The 17,384-nt window shown below is 38.3% G+C and overlaps 1 protein-coding gene across 2 annotated transcripts in view; it reads right to left on the bottom strand.

Moving 5' to 3' along the window:
- The window catches only part of TAFA1 (TAFA chemokine like family member 1), a 568,772-nt gene that overhangs the window by 479,439 nt on the left and 71,949 nt on the right, over window positions 1–17,384 (bottom strand). The window lies entirely within an intron of this gene.

Raw genomic sequence — 17,384 nt, 5'->3', positions numbered from 1 at the left:
GTCAAGTTGATTACTTATATTATTATTTTTAAAAATCTGTCTGGCACAGAGAGTCAAATTTCATTGGCAACCTCATGTCCTCTAACTGAGATTGAAAATACTGACAGCCATTATTTTCTTTCACCACCACAACCACCAACAACAAAAAAAATCCTCCCAAACCAAATTAACATCTATTTCCCAGCATTTTCAACTACTGTCTCAAAAGGATTTCCACTGAAGTATCTGAGCATGAGAGCTTTATGGATTTTGTAAATCAGATTCTATTCCTTTCTAAATGCAATTCCTGTACAACAGTAGGTATCCAATGGTAACTAAGCAGGGTTATTTAAACAACGCATAAATATTTCATAGTGTGCGATAAGCCACAAATGCCAAACTCTAAAATGTCTGCAAACATGCAAGATTTCCAGTTCCAAGAATGTAATTATTGTCTTGGGATTCGTGGGGTGTCTTGTGGAAGACCCTTTTCATTTTGAAAAAACGATGATGTTGCAACGAGAATAATGCTCTAACATCCTATGTTAACCTCAATGGTTCTGATCAAGGGGAAAGATTCTTTTTGTAAATGATTAAAGAGAACACTACCTAAAGCCTTTTGTTATCTATTAGCATCAAAGGATGCTTCTCCACTAGTCCACAGTCTGGGAAAATAGGTTTATATCACAATAGGCTGTGTGGACACAAGTCTGACAACTTCAAAATCATTATTATTAGTAAAGACTGCCAACACCATTTAGACTACATTAAAAGTAAGTTTTGGTATTTCACCTTCCTTTCCCCTCATTCTCATTATACAATAAAGATATTTTTAAAATAACCCAGTAATTCAGATATGGATTTTAAAATTAGAAGGAAAAATGATAGTCAAAATGTTTTTATACAGTTATATAAGATATTTATTTTATAAGAATAGAAAAATGAAAGGGAAGAATGCTGTTTTAACATGCAACAATAAGAGATGCTTCCAAAAATCAGACAACTGATATGTACAAAATACACATGCTGCTTAAATTAGTGGGCAAAGAGAAAGAAGAGAACTTCTGCAAACTGTAAAGCGCTATCCAGAAATTCACTTGTGTCTCCAACAAGCCCCAAAGATACCCTGGACTCTACACAATTACTGACACCTGACATTGGTTAGATGCTTTCCTGGATAAACCCAATGACAAAATGCCCTCAATAACCTGGATAATATGCTGGAAGCGTCTGTGACCCTAGACCACTTTGAGAAAGGAAAGGAAGTGACCCTAGGTGGTTTACATCCTAGACCACTAGTCAAATCAGAACATCAGATAATTCTCCACTTCCAGATGATTGGTTAATAACTGCCCATTTTAGTATTAATATTTACAAATGGGCTGATTTTATGTAAACAGAGACAATTCCTTCAGGCAGAAGGGAGAATAGTGGGCTCATTAAGCATCAGATGTTGATTTTCTAAAACACCAAAATACTGAGTGGTTAGCTTCTGCAATAAAGATGCAGATCCGTGGCTCGAACCTTCTATGTTGGGCACACCTGTTCAACATGGCTGGATATTGTGCTGCAGATTCACTACATGAATTCTGGAAAGAAATTTGGGGAAAGGCTTCAGAAGAATAACAGTGTCCTCACTTTGAGGGAGTATATTGGAAAGCCACTCAACTAAAGAATATCCATTCCCTACTCTCTGAATGACTTCATAGTTTCAGTGATTTCTAAATATGTGACAGGAACTTGGATTATTGGAATAGGCAGATATACTCTTTGGAGTGGATAAAAATCAAAAACAAATAAAAGCCACTTCGAAGCTCTAAAGAAGGCAGCAGCTTGATCTTCAGTCTCTTATGAAGATCAGGAGTGATGATAGCCATGAAGAGCCATATTTGACAATGTTCCAAGAAACTCTGTCATGTTTGATATTACAGTCACATTTAATCTCCAGGAGAACCGCTGAAATGCCCACTTTAGGCATTATCATTCACCTTGGCATGCTCAAGATGTGCTCCTTTGTGTACTAGCCCTTACAAGCGACTCCTCAAATTATGCAATCATAATCTAGCAAGTTAGGAAATGTTGTATACTGTGTATCTGTAAAGGTTTCTAATAGGTGTTTCACAATTAAGGACTTAATAAGTCCTGCTGGAGAGAAAACTTAACTTTCTTTAACTGCATGTCTCCAGATTTCTTTAACCACAGATTCCCTTTAATAGTTACTGAGTTTAGACTTATTACCTGCTGTCTATAAAATAAAGATAGCAATGCCTTACTCTCAGGAATTATAAAAAGGGTTAAGTGAGAAAGTCCCTGAAATACAGTAGGTGAGAAATCCTATTGTGAGTCCATTTTATCATTCTTGTATTGTAACTCCAAAGTGTTTCATTTGAATACATATGTTTATAGTGTGCTAATGATGCATAGATAATGAGAAAAAAATTTTATGACCTAGAGTTTGCATTACAATGGGGAGGCAAGTACATGCAGCAGTGACTCTAACATAGGACAGATATTTCTAAGTGCTACAATAGAAGTACAAAGAACTAAAGCGTATAGGAGAGAAGGCAGCCAATACCCACTGAAGCATGGCGACTAATTTTTTAAAGGAGACAAGACTAAAGGTTAGAGGTGAAACCTGAATGTTGGAGGCATTCTGGCAGAGAAATGTTTTGGACTGACCTTCTAAGGACAAGATATAATACAAGCAAAGGTATGGCAGCATAAAAATGCGGCGGAAAAGAGCTATCGATATAACAAAGACATACATAAAGATAAATTATTATGCTGTCTAAGCTGTATGTGAACACAATTCTTCTAATAGTCTATTTCCAACACTAAATATATATTTTAAACATATAAAAATAGCACAACTCCTCTAGAGAGGTGCCTGCCACACTTGCATTCCTCAATTAGGGAAACCTCCTGGCTCATAGTACCTACTTAGGGATGGCTCTAGACAGCCAGGTAGTGTACCTACCACATCACATCTTTGATCACCTCCAAGATGGAGAGTACCCAGCCAACTAGCTAGCCAGGAGCCCATGTGGCATACTGGCATGAATAGCACTGCCTACAGAGAAATGAGTTGATCCATTAAGATTCTCACTCTCTGATGTTTAAGTAGGGAAATAAGGAAAGAAGAAACTTTGCAGCGATGTCTGAATTTGAATGAATGCAAAGGAAAAAGAGGCTCTTGAGGTAGTACACAGGTCAGGAGGGACGTTAACAAGATACATGGTGAATGTGTTGAATTTATGAATCATAAGGAAACAGAAGCTGAGGGAGAGTAAAAAAATCAAGGCTGAATGTCAGCTAGTTGATAATGGACCAGAAGAAGGAAAGATGCCAGAAGTTAAGACCAAGAAAGCAGCTGAAGCTGGGAATTGCCAGAGCATACAGGATCTTTTACTGCCCAGATCTGCAGTGATGCTTCCCATTCAACTCCATTTCCTGTGAGCCACAATGATGTCAAGATGCCTGTTAACGGATTGTCAAGAGAGCCCATTGGCCTAGTGACCATAAACATTCATGCACTTTTCTTGATCTGAATGACTTTGTTCTGTGCCATTAAATGAGCTAACTTAAACCAAGTTTGAAATAAAGAACAAATAAATCATCTATAATCTCATTGTTCACACATGATAATCATTTTGTGGTATTCCTCTCTGGTCCTTTTGATGTAAAATTTTACTTTAAATGCTTTTCACATAAAATCTATAGAAAACAGGCAATTAAAATTCAGATAATCCAAGCAAAGGCAAAAGTGATTGTTACCTAAAATATTTAACAGCTTGGAAGTTAATAGGTTGGGGTTGAAGGTTTGGTGCACTTCATTGCCTCAATTAATTTCCTTACTGCCCAGAATGCATTTTGTTTCTAGACAGAGCCCTTCTCTGATTTTTGAAGCTCTCACTCATTTGCTATGTGTGTGACATAAGACCCAGCCTTCACATTCTTCCATTCAGGCTCCATTATGCTGGTGAGTACTTTGCAACTACAAAGAAAGGAGTGAAATGGAAGGCTATAAACTTCATTAATATTAAATATTAATCCTTCACAAATTAAGGTACAATTTGCCATTAAATGTGAAATACATTCTTATAGCATCCCTAAAGGGTAGGTAGAATACCTTCTTCTTGTATATGGAAAAGTGGATAAACCAAGGTCAATGACTTTCTCAATGTCAAATAGCAGCATAATTAGTAATGACAACTAGGACTCGATAGTTCTGAAGCTCCATTTCCTTCCATTTAGTCTTACATTTTTAGATGCCTCCAAAGTAACTGAAACAGTGTCAGTCTCTAAAAGGCCCAACATAAATACAATTCATTCCTCCCTTCAAAGCCCTCACTATATAGTGTGAGAGACAGATATAAGCAAAGTATTATAACAAATATAAAACTCAACTCATCATCATCATCCTTACCATCATGATCAAGAGCAACAGCATAGCAGTTGCTTTGGTACTAACTTAAACTCTTTAAGTACTCAAACAGCTAATATAATTTAAGTACTATGCATTGCTCCATTTTACAGATGTGTAAACAAGACTTTGAGAGATTAATCATTTGTTTGATGTCACAAAGCTAAAATAATGCTATATTTAGGACCAGACCTCAATCTATCAGACAGCAAAATTCAGGCTTATAACCCTATATTGACATGCCTCTTGTATTTAAGGTTTCTATAAATTGCTTCAGGAAAAATATGAGGAATAAATTAATTACGAAGTAGAAACAATGGAAAGAGCCTGTATGGCTTATTGGCTTCTACATGGGTTACTTTAGAATTCTCTTTTATCAAACCCTCATCTCCAAAGACCACAATCCCACAAGTAAAAACACTGAGATCAGGTCCTTGCTTTTCCATTCAGCTTTCACCAAGAATGCTTAGATAACAGTGGAATAACCCAACAAAAATCTCACAACATTTTTATGATGCTCTCTTAATTCTGCTGATGGAGATTTTTCCTAGATGATTGGGATGGATTTTTTTCCTATGAAAGATAGCTGATCAGCCAAGCTCAGAGTCTCATGCCTGTAATCCCTGCACTTTAAGAGGCTGAGGCAGGAGGATAGCTTGAGCAGAGGAGTTCAAGACCAGCCTGGGCAATGTGGTGAAACCCCATCTCTGCAAAAAATGTAAAACTTAGCCAGGCATGGTGGCACATGTCTGTATTCCTAGCTACTCCAGAGGCTGAGGTAGGAAATGGCCTGAGTCCGGAAGATCAAAGCTTGAGTGAGCCAAGATTGTACCACTACACTCCAGCCTGGGTGACAGAGCAAAACCCTGTCAAAAAAAAAAAAAAAAAAAAAAAAAGAGGAAAGAAAGATAGTGGTTCTTGGTCCATCACCAGCAGTGTTAACATTGGCTTCATTTTTCTATGCACTTGAGAAACTTGAGAAATTCTAAGAGTTGTAAAGTTCACTAACTTGACAACATCTTAATTGCCACCTCTTCAGGATAAGCAATAAAATGGCATTTACTTTCAATAACCCCCTTGTTAAAGTCATTGGGACTTAAAATGGTGTAAAATGAAAGCAATTCATTATAATTCCACTGAAGTAGACTTTCCTTGTGGGGTTGAATGTAATATCCTAGTTAAGGTTTCAATATTCTTATCACAAACTACAAGTTGGTTTCTGAATCAGCTTATAGAAAAGGAACAAAGAAAACGGAAACTCATTGAAGGTGGCATAGTCTATTAGCCTAGGAGTAAGAGTCAGAGTCTCAGAGGTTACAGGCTTCAATGGAAAGGCAAAAGGCAGCTAATCTTACTCCTGATGCCAAAAGTATATCTATACAGAAGGTCAGGCAATCACTATGCAACCTGTACAAAGTAGGCGCCACCTTTGGCCATAGAAAAGAAATAGGCAAAAGTCACAGTTTTAAATACTTTTCCACTAACAGCGTCTATTGACCCTGGCTCTGTCTTCTGTGATTCTACTTTGTCTGGGCCTCAGTCTTGCAAACCAAAGGTACATTTTTGTCAGCTGCCAGGTTTGTGGGAAGGTTAATCACCCATGATCCAAGGGACTACTGTTTACAACAGAATTTGTTGCAACAATTTCAGGGAATTCAGAAATAGCACATTCTATATGTTGAAAACTATCCTGGGATGACAAACACACAAATAACCTAAATAAGCTGGTTTTCAAGACTCAAGAAGTAATTTTCAGGATTCAAGATTGAAGCAATTTATCCAAAGAAAATGTATATGGTGGTTATGAGACAATCTCAGGAGTCAGATAGACCTGATATGAATTTTAGCTCTGTCAGAAAATGGACTTGCAGATTATTTCATCTCCCTGAGCTTTTGTTTTCTAATACGTAAAATGGAGGTAAATAAGCAAATCTTCCTCCCAGTCAGGGTTACAAGCTTTGTCAGAAGACTTACATATTTTTTTTTTCATTTTGGTGTCATCATATCCTTTTGATGTAGGCACTTTTATTTTCCTTATTTTTTATTGATGAGGAAATTGAGACTTCAAGAAGTTTAATATTGGCCAAGGTCACATAGCAGGAAATAGTTATGCTGGGATACAACCTCAGGAATTTGAACTTGAGCATCAGAGTTTTCTGTTAAGCTTCCATATAGCCTCTAAGGCAGGGGTTCCAAATGCCCAGACCACAGACAAATACCAGTCCATGGCCTGTCAGGAACTGGACCACACAGTAGGAGGTGAGCAGCAGGTGAGCAAGTGAATCTTCCTCTGTATTTACAGCAGTTCCCTGTCATTCGCATTATGGCCTGAGCTCCACCTCCTGTCAGATCAGCAGTGGCATTAGATTCTCACAGGAACAAGAACTCTATTGTGAACTGTATGTGTGAGATCTAGGTTGTGCAATCCTTATGAGAATCTTATGCCCAGTGATCTGTTACTATCTCCCATCACCTGAAGATGGGACTATCTAGTTGCAGGAAAACAAACTCAGGGTTCCCACTGAGTCTACATTATGGTGAGTTAATAATTATTTCATTACATAGTGTAATGTAATAATAATAAACATAAAGTGCACAATAAATGTAATGTACTTGAATCATCCCAAAACCATACCCCACACCTGCCCCATGTCTTGGAAAAACTGTCTTTGACAAAACCCATGCCAAGTGCCAAAAAGGATGGGGACCATTGCTCTAAGCACTCACTAAATACATATCATCACCATCATTATTACTACCTCCACCCCTGCCTTTTGACTTTAGCTACCCCTACCACTGCTGTGGCTGCTACAACCATTGCTGTACTACTCTCACCACTAGTATGGCTAATATACATTGGAGGAAAAAAATATTGTGCCTAGAAATGCAATACTTGTCTTTAAAATATGAAAACATTTTACTCCAGATAGAATTTTTTATCTAAACCTTATTAGACAGTTTAAGAGTAAAGATTTAAGAGGAAAGAGGAAAGATTTCCCAGACAACATGGCCACCTGTGTAATGCTATATTTGTTCATATGTTTGTGTTCTCTTTAGAAAGGTAAAAAGGAAAAAGAAAGAATATGGGGGTGGGAAATATATTTGTTAATATTGCAAAATGAGAATCAGCATAGAGCACGGAAGAAGCCCACTGCCTTAGTCCCGTGGACTTTGCTGCCAGGGTCTGGCTCTACCATGTGTTGAAGATGAAACCTGGAGTCAGTCAGTCAACCTCAAGGGACCTCTGCCTTCTCACAACTAAGATCAGGTTGCCTCTAACTCTAATATTCAGTAAGTCTATAAAAATATCATCTTATAACAAAGCCCTAGGTGTAAGTAATCCTCCAAGAAACCCAAAACAAACAGAAAAGCCTACCCGAAGGAGGTCTCTTCTGCTGATTTAGCTACTTATTTTCTAATTAACCAAGAATGAGGATGGCTTGTCTTGAAATTTTCTTTGGAAGCTTGGAATTTAAATGCATGTCATTGCACACAGTATTTTCTCTTCAGAAATCCTTCTAATGAGCCAGGGGAAGAGTACATTGTTCCTTTTTTAGGTAAATTTCATTGGTGTTCTTTATATTCTAACAGACTAATTAATGCTGAAGACTACAAGAGCTGAATAACACTGCTCTGAATGCTTTATGTTTGCAGTGTTCTTTTCAGTTTACCAGAGCTTTTGTTTTTATTACATGATGTGCTCCAAGCTTCAGACAAAACCAGTCACTACACTTTAGATCCATAATGTCCAACTGCCTGTAGATATCTCTCTGGGGACACTCCACAGGTGTCACAAACTCCATAGCCCCAAACTGAGCTCACTAAATCTGTAAAAAGTCCCTTCTGCTTTGTCTTAGTGGTGTCACCATTCACCTAATTCCAAAATGGAAACCTGGCCCTTCGTCACTCTCTTCTTCCTAACCTCTCCCTTTAAAATCAGGACGTGTCTATTTTATCTCCTAAACATTTCTTGGCTCTCCTTTTCATCCTTGTTCTCCCTCTTCCCCATCTGTCACCTGGACTCCTGCAGTTCTGCTTAACTTGTCACCCTGTCTCTTTTTTTTCCCCAAATCCATTTTCCATATTTCTACTCTGGAAACAGCTAAAACAACCCCCCCACCCACCCCCGCCACTGTAATTCCTGGGAATGGTTCTCCATCACTTTAAAATTTACAATATAAAACTCTAGGACCTTCACAAGCTGACCTCAACCTACTTCTCTAGCCTCACATCCCATACTTCACACACAAGCCACACAAGGCTGCTTCTCATGTCTGTGCTGATGCTCATCATATCTTCTCTGTCACAAAGGCCACCTGCTATTGCCACATCTGGTCTTTCACCAGCCTGACTCCTCCTCACCCCTGAAAGCCTCAGTTCAAGAATTACATCCTCCAATCACAAAAAAATACAAAGAGAAAATGTTAAACCATTCTTACAATGTTCCCTGGAAGTGTTCTAAGCAAATTACAGGCATTGGCCTATTTAATTCTTACAGTGGCTATATGTATATATTATTATATATATATACACATATGTATTATATATATTATATATTATATATACATATATACACATGTATTATATATTATATTATATATATATATAGTGACTATATGTAAAATACTATTGCTATTCTCATTTTATAGATGGTGATATAGTTTAGATATTTGTCCCTACCTAAATCTCATGTTTAACTCTAACTCCCAATGCTGGAGGTGGAGCTTGGTGGGAGGCGTTTGAGTCATGTGGGTGGATCCCTCATGGCTTGGTGCTGTTTTTGTGATAGTGAGTTCTCCCAGGATCTGGTTATTTCACCACGTGACATGCCTGGTCCTTGCTTTGCCTTCTGCTATTAGTAAAGGCTTTCTGAGGACTACCCAGAAGCTGAGCAAATGCCATCACCATGCTTCCTGTAAAGTCTGCAGAACCATGAGCCAATTAAATCTTTTTTCTTTATAAATTACCCAGCCTCTGGTGTCTCTTGATAGCAATCCAAGAACAGCCTAGTACAGATGAGAAACTGAGGAACAGAAATGCTAAGTAGTATAATAGTAAGTGGCAGAGCTGGCATGAGAGCTGGATCTGCCTGGCTCCAAAGTTCTGTTCTAAACTCCTATGCCACACCCCTTCCAGTGATCCTTCCCTGATTTCCCTTCGTCATGCCATTCTCCCCACTGATGATACATAGTTACTGGAAGACCCAGAACTCTTAATTTCCATCTGATATATTTGGCTATGTGCCCACCCAAATCTCATCTTGAATTGTCTCTCCTACAATTTCCATGTGTGTGGGAAGGGCCTGGTGGGAGGCTGTTGAATCTTGCGGGCGGGTCTTTCCCATGCTGTTCTCATGATAGTTAATAAGTCTCAGGAGATCTGATGGTTCTGTAAAGGGGAGTTTCCCTGCATAAGCTCTCTCTTTGCAGCCATCCACGTAAGATGTGACTTCTTCCTCCTTGGTTTCTGTCATGACTGAGAGGCCTCCGCAGCCACATGGAACTGTAAGTTCACTAAAACCTTTTTCTGAATAAATTACTCAATCTCAGGTCTGTCTTTATTAGCAGTGTAAAAATGGACTAATACAGTAAATTGTTACCAGGAGCGTGGGGGACTGCTAAAGTGAATTTGGAACTGGGTAACAGAGGTTGGAACAGTACAGAGGGGTCAGAAAAAGGTGAGAAAATTTGGGAAAGTTTGGAACTTCCTAGAGACTTGTTGAATGGCTTTGACCACAATGCTGATAATTTTACGGACAATGAAATCCAGGCTGATGCGGTCTCAAATGGAAATGAGGAACTTGTTGGAACTGGAGAAGGTGATTCTTTTTACATTTTAGCAAAGAGACTGGTGGCATTTTGCCCATGCCTTGAGATTTGTGGAACTTTGAACTTGGAAGAGATTATTTAGAGTATCTGGAAAAGAAAATTTCTAAGCAGCAAAGCATTCAAGATGTGATGTGGGTGCTGTTAAAGGCATTTAGTTTTATAAGGGAACCAGAGCATAAAAGTTCAGAAAATTTGTAGACTGACAATGCAGCAGTAAAGAAAATCTCAGTATCTGAGGAGAAATTCAATCTGGCTGCAGAAATTTGCATAAGTAACAAGGAGTCAAATGTTAATCCCAAGACAATGGGAAAAATGTCTCCAGGGTATATCAGAGGTCTTCATGGCAGGCCCTCACATCACAGGCTTGAAGACCTAGGTGGAAAAGACATTTCCTAAGCTGGGCCAAGGGCCCCATGCTCTGTGCAGCCTAGGCACTTGGTGCCCTGCATCCCAACTGCTCCAGCTGCAGCTAAAAGGGGCCAAGGTACAGTTTGGACTATGGCTCCAGAGGGTCCAAGCGCCAAGCCTTGGCAGCTTTCATGTGATGTTGAGCCCGCAATTACATAGACATCAAGAATTGAGGTTTGGTAACCTCCACCTAGATTTCAGAAGATGTATAGAAATGCCTTGATGCTCAAGCAGAAGTTTGCTGCTTGCTATTGGGGTGAGGCCCTCATGGAGAACGTCTGCTAAACAGCGTGGAAAGGAAATACAGGGTCAGAGGCCCTATACGGAGTCCCTGATGGGGCTCTGCTTAGTGGAGTCCTCTGCTTAGTGGAGCTGTAGGACAATGATCACCATCCCCCAGATCTCAGAATGGTAGAGCCACTGACAGCTTGCACCATGCACCTGGAAAAGCTGAAGACACTCAATGCCAGCCTGTGAAAGCAGCAGCCAGGAAGGAGGCTGTACCATGCAAAGCCACAGGGGCGGAGCTGCCCAAGACCATGGGAACCCACCTCTTGTATCAGTGTGACCTGTATGTGAGATATGGATTCAAAGGAGATCACTTTTGAGCTTTAAGATTTGACTGCCCTGCTGTATTTCGGACTTACATGGGGCCTGTAGCCCTATGTTTTGGAAATTACTCTCATTTTGAATGGCTGTATTTACCCAATGCCTGTATCCCCATCGTATCCAGGAAGTAACTAACTTGCTTTGATTTTACAAGCTCATAAACAGAAGGGACGTGCCTTGTCTCAGATGAAACTTTGGACTGTGGACTTTTGAGTTAAGGCCAAAATGATTTAAGACTTTGAGGGACTGTTGGGAGGCATGGTTGGTTTGGAAATGTGAGGACATGAGATTTGGGAGGGGTCGGGGTGGAATGATATGGTTTGACTGTGTTCCCACCCAAATCTCATCTTGAACTATGTCTCCAACAAGTCCCATATGTTGTGGGAGGGACCCTGGGGGAGGTGGTTGAATCATGGAAGCATGTTTTTCCTGTGCTATCTTCATGATAGTAAATAAGTCTCACAAGATCTGATGGTTCTATACGGGGAAGTTTCCCTGCACAAGCTCTCCATGCCTGCTGCCATCCACACAAGACATGACTTGCTTTTCCTTGGCTTCTGCCATGATTGTGAGGCCTCCCCAGCCAGGTGGAACTCTAAGTTCCTTAAACCCTTTTTTCTGTATAAATTATGCAATTTCAGGGATGTCTTTATCAGCCATGTAAAAATGGACTAATACACCATCCCAGTGATTTATCCATTATAGTGCATACAAACCATTAGTTTCCAAAGTCCAGTCTTAGCAGCACCCTCATTACAATATTCTAGCCATGTGTATTAAAAACTGTAGTTACTCCATTTCTTAAAGCCATCCAAAAATTCATAATTCTGTACCTCACCCCAGACCTCTTGAATCAAACTCTCAAAGGGCAGAGCACAGGAAATTGTATTACCGACAACCTCTGTATTAGAGTCTATGCACATACAATAATATGGGGATTAAATCAAATAATACATGTATGGTACTTAGTCTGCAAATTCTCAAATAGTAAGTGCTCCAGAATGTTAGCCCCTGTTGTGTTTATGGAGATCTTCATTATTGTTTGATACAAAGGAAAAAGACTAAACAAGAGCTAATGAACTTTCTATTCACTAAGAAAAAAGGTAGAAAAGAAGAGAGATGACAAACCATGCTACTAGAACAATAACACATGAGGTCTTTTGTGATCAGGCAAATAATAATTTTGAAGGAAATAATACGTTCATGGTTTCCAATTCCATGTTCTTTTGGGTTTGTTTTATGTAAACCACAGGGGAAGAAAAGATACAGATATATTTTTATTTTAGCAATTCTATTCCTGAGAATAGTGGCGCCTACTTAAGTAACATGACCCCAAGTACAGGAATTAGGGTGATTAAAGATTTAAAAGCTTAGAGCCATCAGCACTGTCATACTATGAAGTCTCAAGCCTCAGAAAAGCAGAAATAGTCAGCTAATATAAACAACAGGAATCCGTCTGAGCTGGAAATAAGTATCTTATTCTAGAAAAGAAGATCTACAATAAAGTTAACCCCATGAGGAATGCATTAAAGTCCTTGATAGACAAAATGATATCTTGAATACGGTATTTCATAGCTTCAAAATCTTGCTCTTTCTGTGTTTCTTATTATATATGTTTCACATATTGAATCCAGTTATTTAATTTATCTTTCATCTAATGGTCAATTTGAAACTTTTTTCTTTTTTCTTTTTTTTTTGAGATGGGGGTCTCACTCTGTCGCTCAGGCTGGAGTGCAATGGTACAACCTTGGCTCACTGCACCCTCCACCTTCCAGGTTCAAGCGATTCCCCTGCCTCAGCCTCCCAAGTAGCTGGGATTACAGGCACCTGTCACCATGCCTGGCTAATTTTTTTGTATTTTTAGTAGAGATGGAGTTTCACCATGTTGGCCAGGTTGGTCTCAAACTCCTGACATCAGGTGATCCACCCACCAAAATGCTGGGATTATAGGCATGAGCCACCAATTTTTGTCTAGCGTGTATTAATTCCTAATCTCTAGTCACAAATGCCTAAAGCCAGGTGATCTACTATGACTTATTTTCTTGAGTTACTAAAGGCATAACTTCCATGTAAAGAATTGCAAGAAAGACAAATGTCAAAGGAAGCAACAAGAACTGTATGGAAGCCAACAGGAACCGTTTTTTGTTTTCTTTTTTTTTTCATAAAGCATTTCCTTGTTCCTTCATTAAAATAATTATTGCTCTTAATATAATTGTTTATGTATCTGTCTTTCTAATACTCCTGGACAGTAGGGACAGGGTCTCATTCAACATTGTGTTGTCAGATTGAGCACAGAATAGGCAATCTGTAAATGCTTGTTAAATGGAAGGAAAGAGGGAAGAAAGAAAGGAAGGATGGAAGGAAAGGAAAGGAAAAAGATAGAATGGAAGGACGGAAGAAAAGTTGGTTACTGGGTGGTCATAATGCTTAGCAATTACAGTCAAAATGGATGTAAATTGAAAAGTTGCAATAACAACACAGTAAAACATTTTTTTTTTTTTTTTTTTTTTTGAGACGGAGTTTCGCTCTTGTTGCCCAGGCTGGAGTGCAATGGCACGATCTCGGCTCACCGCAACCTCCGCCTCCCGGGTTCAGGCAATTCTCCTGCCTCAGCCTCCTGAGTAGCTGGGATCACAGGCACGCGCCACCATGCCCAGCTAATTTTTTGTATTTTTAGTAGAGACGGGGTTTCACCATGTTGACCAGGATGGTCTTGATCTCTCGACCTCGTGATCCACCCGCCTCGGCCTCCCAAAGTGCTTCATTTTATAAAACCACTTTCTCTACAAATAAATAAATGCCTGCCATGTGCAGGAGTGTGCCAGTTACTAAAACTAAGTGCGTCTTTTACCTCTAAAGCCATATACAAAATAAACACAAGAACCACGTTCCTCACTCTCATGGAGCCTCCAGTCTTGGAGGAAAAAGAACATTAAACCTTTTAAATAGAAAGTCGGTTTCTCATGGCCACTGGGGAAGCACTAAATGGTGGAGTGAATGACACAAAAGCTGGTGAGAAACAACGAAAATATTAAATGATAAAATGATGAAGGAATGGGAATATGTAACCTGGAGAAGATGAAGAAGATCATAAAAATGCTCTAGGACAATTAAACAGGCAAATCCTTATGTTAGGCATATTTAGGATGGTCATAGAATGCAAAACAAGAACCAAAATGTAGATGTCACAAGGAAGTAGATTTGGGGTTAATCTGAGGGAAAGGAATCTCATTGTTGACCTCCAAACTTGAATCCTGGCCAATATTATGGAGACAGAGTGTACTGCCTGGCTCTATGCCAGTCATCCCAAATCAAATGAGTTATTCTACGTGGAGTTGGCCATCTTGCTTGATACCATATAAAAGACTTTACAGCATCAACTATTTTTATTTAATTGGTCTTAAAAACCCCTGTGCCTTAAGGAAATCTGTCACTCTCCCACCCTGACAGAGAAATAGAGGCATCAACTTATATAAATCCAATTCTCTTCCTTGCATTCTTCCCATTATTTTGCATATCTTCCTCTTTGTCCTGAATTCAGCAGATCTTAGACTTAGGTTATCCTGCCTGAGCTTTCTATTACCTCTTGATGCCTTTTATAATCTTACCATAATTCCCAGAATCACCTGAAGGTTTTATCATGTGAAAATCAGAAATTATGCTTTAATGGTTAGCTCCTCTCATGAAATATTTGACTAATCTACTGTATCTCAACCTACAGTTGAATTCTCCTTCTACCTGGTTACTCTGTATAACCTGGGTATTACCCATTTCTTTGCAACCTGAGATTATTTTCTATTTTCCAGAATTATCTGAGATATATACCATTCCTGTACCACTCAGATAGAAAAAAAGATGGTGATAATCTTTAGAAAGACACACATTTAAAAGCAGAAGCAGAGTGCTTACATATATATACAGAGGATTATATATCACTTCTTTGCATTTATTTATTCCCTAAATATTTATCAAGCTCCTACTATGTGCCAAGCATATTCTAGAAGCTGGGATATAACACTAGACCAAAAATAAAACTTATCTGCTCTCATGGAGCTGATTCTTTGTTGGCAAAAAGGGGAGTACACAAGTAATACACACACCGACACAGAAATGTATATGTACATATATGATACATATGGCTTTACTGATATATAATAAAATATAAACATTTCATGTATGATCTGATAAATTTTGATATATGCATACACCTGTGAAACCATCACTACAATCAAGAGAATTTCCGTCTGCTGCTTTATAATCTCTATCCAACCCCTCCCAAGTAACTACTGATCTGCTTCTTATCACTATTGTTTGTATTTTCTACACATTTATATAAATGAAATCATACACTATGTATGCATTTTCTTCTGGCATGATGATTTTGACATTCATCCATGTTGTTGCACATTTCAATAGTTCATTTGTTTTTATTGCTGAGTATCCTATTGTATGGATATATCACAGTTTATTTCTCTATCTACCTGTCAACAGACATTTGGGTTCTTTTCAATTTTTAGCTAAAAAAAAGAGATAGATAGATCCATGCATAGACAGAGGCATATATATATATATATATATATATATATATATATATATATATGTATATATATATACATACACACACACAACTATGTATATACACATATGTATATGTCATCTATTTACCTATGTATATACACACATATATGCAAATTCATCTATGTCGCCACTCACAATTTGTACTCTCCAGCACTTTCACCAGCTCCCTTGTGGGTTCTAAGTCAAAAGGCACTGACAGAAATAGGTTTGGGAAGCTGTGAGTAGTACTCAAGCATTCAGCAGGAAAGTGCTCAATAACCTCAAGGGTTTCTTTAAACATAAAGGGGAAGACACTGGGACCCTCTCAATCGTTCATCACATGCCCTTGTAATGTGCTTGCAAAACATGCAATACATTACCCATCACAGCAAAATACTCTCATTCTAGTTGAGAAAATTTCCCAGACCTTGAAGATCATAGGCTCAGATTTATATGACCAGATAAATGTATTCTGCAGTCATCCTTGGAAAATCACTAGTAAAACAAATTAAAAGAAACAAAAACCCCTACAATATGCCAGGAGAACAAATCAAAACTGAAAAACTGTACCCCAATAAAAATTAAAGTTACAATTGACATTGCTCTCTGTCTGTGGTAGTGGTAGAAGTATTCCAATCTCCCTAATTTGAGGGCTGTTACAATTGAGATAAGAGATGACACAAACTGAATATACAATCAAAAGGAAACCACATGCAAAGTATAAAATCTATAGCATTATACATGATTTTGCTCTTCTTAATGGATCTACATTTATTCATGAACCCATAGCTCTGGGAGGCAACCCACCATGGAAAGTGATAATTAGCTAAGATGTACATATCAAGGCAATTTGTTTTATTTTCTCTCAAAAATGTGGATATTCCCCAGAAAGAATAAAGAAAAGAGTTTAAATGAAGAAAAAAGATTCCTAGAGCTGGCATCTTTGCTGATCTTATTAAATTTACAACACAAGACAATTTTATCATTAAAATTATACACTGGTAGAAACCACAATAGGATACTTCTCAGGCAGAAAATAGCAAAAAAAATTACACAAAATACAAAATATTTTCTAAGGAGTTAAGAAGCTTTCCTGGACAAGTTATGTTACAATAAAATATTAATGTGTGCTCATTTGTCATGTGTTAATTAGCAGAATAAGCTGTAGGAAGTCCGGATTACCATGCAAATGTTAATTAGGTCATAATTTATGTTAAGCATTTCTAAGTTTAGGAGCACAGTGTCTCATTTAGCAGCAGTTGAACTTTAGAAATAATTTGCATGTGCAACTGCTCGTTTTCAATTTTAATATGGCAGTCACTTCATTTTAATAAATACAAGAAACTGCATATAAATAATAGCAAATTCCGAACTAATTTGGTCACAGCCAGTGCATTTGCCTAGGAAATTGAAACTTTGTCCTTTCATCACTGTTCAGGTAATTTAAAAAAAAAAAAAAAAAAAAAAAAAAAACATGCTTCAGAAGATGTTTTTCCTAAAAGAGCCAAGAGAGTCCTCCTGACTTCCCATCAACTATCCCCATTTCTTTTTTTGGAATAAATGTCCTCCCAGCTGGTTTT

This window comes from Saimiri boliviensis, chromosome 8 (genome assembly GCF_048565385.1).
Source record: "Saimiri boliviensis isolate mSaiBol1 chromosome 8, mSaiBol1.pri, whole genome shotgun sequence".
Lineage (NCBI taxonomy): Eukaryota > Metazoa > Chordata > Mammalia > Primates > Cebidae > Saimiri > Saimiri boliviensis.
The sequence above is the reverse complement of the archived record's forward strand: the minus strand, read 5'-3'. Positions and strand labels throughout refer to the sequence as shown.